Here is a 2,989-nt window from a genome sequence, read left to right as displayed (position 1 = left end):
TTCGTGATTGGCCAGCCGAACGGAACCGACGAGGCCACCCGAGGAGGAGGATGAGAAAAGGAGCCAGCAAGGCCGTTGGGAAGGCCTTGCCATCGAGACGTCGGAGGGTGAACATGTGTAGAAAATTGAGAAGATGAGTAGGAAGTTAGGAACTTGTGTCGAATTAATCTATACTTATATAATAAAGCTGAAGCTTTTGTTTATTTGAACACGCATATCTCAGAAACTACTGGTTCAAATTCAAAAAATCTTTTTGTGTCGGATAGTCCATGTATCATATCTACATATAGGCTATATAACATCACGCTACGATCATTAGGAGCGAAGTAGCAATGAAAAATTCGGAAAAACGGGAAAATTATTCCTCCTTTGACAGCTTCCGTTGCTTACGCTGCTTAAACGGTTAAAGTTACGTAAAAATCATGTATGACGAAATTGTTCCCCTCTAAAAGTTCTAAAGAAAAGTCCGCGACAGCATATGTCTATCTTTTAAGGTCGAGTCAGTATAACCTTTTTTATGGTAATGAAATTTGTTCTAAAATAATAATGCATTATGTATAAAATTCTCGCGTCACAGTGTTTGTAACCGAACTTCTCCGAAATGGGTTGACCGATTTGTATGAAATTTTTTATGTATATTCGGTAGGTCTGACAATAAGTTGTAAACTATTTTGTAAACCCCTAAGTCATAAGGGTGGCCCACCCTAAAAAATGTTTGTCTATTTTTTAGACAAAATTTTTTATTTTTATTTTTTTAAGATTTGGCATCAAAAAATACACATAACCCTAAATTTTCACCTTTCTACCACCAACCCCCATTTTTTAAACGTCTATAAAATAAAAATCAATTGTTGTTCCTGTTAGTGTCGCTAAGACTCAAAATCGGCTTGACCGATTTGAAGAATTTTTTTTATATTACGGGGATGGTTTATAAATAAAAAAAAATAAGGATAACTTAAAAGAACAGTTAAAAAATAAAAAAATTCTAAAAATTTTGACTAACTGACGTGTCATACAAAAATAATTCTTCCGTGCGATTTTGAAAAGTATATTGCATTTCAAATCGTTCTTTGTTTTTTCGTAAACAAAAACGTTGTTTATTTTAAGAAAAGTCTTGGTTAAAGTGAATTTAATTACACATTGCGAAAGTTTCTTATTCATTTTGATCTGCCATTCTTTTTACCTATATTCACTTTGTTGGTTTCGACAAAACCTCAAACTTTACCGTTATTCGAGGATTTAATTTGAAGTTTTCAATATTTTAAAATTCTCAAGACAAAATTTACAGATTTGATTGACTGTGAAAATAATTCTGTGTCGTTTTATGAAGTTCATTAAAATGCCGAGAAGACGACAAGCTGACATAGGTCCACGAAGTCAATCAAATGTGCGACGATCTACCTCAGGTGCAAACCGCAATGATTTATTTCATAGGTAATTCGGATATGGAAGTTGATCAGCGTTGTGCTCATAATCAACATAATCAAACATTGAAGTGAGACATTGGGTGGTATGAATAAAACTGAGTAGATACTGATATTCGAAGTACGAAGTACCTACTTCATTATTACTCTTATATACCTGAGCATCTACTCTATGTACTGAGTACCTACTTGGAAACATTGTATCTCCCCGGACACAAACTGAACATCTACGCGTTTTGTGAGCGTTTAATCGAGAAATGAGCATCGGCGTGGCAAATAACTGAGCTGTCTGTAAAGCAGCTTAGAAAACCAGTAGGATCGTTGTAAGAGTGAATTTTAACTAAACATGGTGACTTTCATGAACGTGGAACGTCGTCAAAACGTGCATTCAGTTTGAAAAACACATTAGGAGCAGGAATATCGAAAACTTTTCATTTTATTTATGCATAAATTGTGCAGTGCGTTTTTTCTAACACTGGCCATAGAGATTCCCATCTCAAGGTGTCTACCCCATGCTAACTTATATTTTGGTGACTCGATTTTTGCCTTGATGGTTGAACACTGTCACTGTTGTCCTTTTTTGTTGTATCGAGATGCTACTTGAGCATCAACTGTTACCTACTGAAGGATTAATATCATCTAGAAAAACTAGAAATATTTTGATTTGATATTCGAGTAGATACTTCGTATTTCGAGTATGAGCATCTACTGAGTTTTATTTATATCAACCATTGTCAAAAAATTGATCGAACGTTGTTTCGACAGAACTTCCTTCGCACAAAAAGTATAATGAAACCTATTCAGCATTTTCGAGTTGAGTCTGTTCTTCACACAATTTTGTGATGACCTAATCAACATTTACTATCAACACGTATACCACCTTGGATTGGTGCAGTGTAATACTAAAAATAACTGTATTGTATTCCCAAAATTACCTGCGAAAATCGAGTGAGCCCTTCCATCAATTTTTTGGGGGGAATAAATAAATATTCTTAACAATTTACCATGCTTACAATAACTTTAAAACGTCTGCAAGATCTCAAAGTATTCATTTTTGCAACTCTTGAGTTATTCACTAAAATAAATTGACTGATCCATATATTTTTTTGAGTCACTGTAAAAGCAAATCTAAAAAATATGAATGCAATGATAAATTACGAAAATATACTGATGATGTTTTCCACATTTTAGATAGGATTTATTCGGCAAAATCTTGAGATGACGTCTTCAAGTTTTTGGGCTTGATAAACAGACATATTTTGATTGAAAACCTACCATGTCAAACAGTAACTTCAAAACGTCTGCAATATTTCAAAATTCAGTTTTGCAATTCTTGATTTAATTAACAAAATAAATTGACTCAGTGATTAATTTTTTTGAGACACCCCCTATAAGCAAAACTAAAAAATATGAATGGAATGATAAATCACAAGTATAGTCTCATCCTATTTTGGACATTTTAGATAGGATTCATTTGACAAAATTTTGGGCTGCCGTCATCAATTTTTTGGAGGGGATAAGTAAATATATTTTGAATAAAAATTTATTATGCTTATCATATGTTT

The sequence above is a fragment of the Zophobas morio genome, unplaced genomic scaffold, assembly GCF_036711695.1.
Source record: "Zophobas morio isolate AGI-343-1 ecotype UQ-CSIRO unplaced genomic scaffold, CSIRO_AGI_Zmor_V1 ptg000030l, whole genome shotgun sequence".
NCBI lineage: Eukaryota > Metazoa > Arthropoda > Insecta > Coleoptera > Tenebrionidae > Zophobas > Zophobas morio.
The sequence above is the reverse complement of the archived record's forward strand: the minus strand, read 5'-3'. Positions refer to the sequence as shown.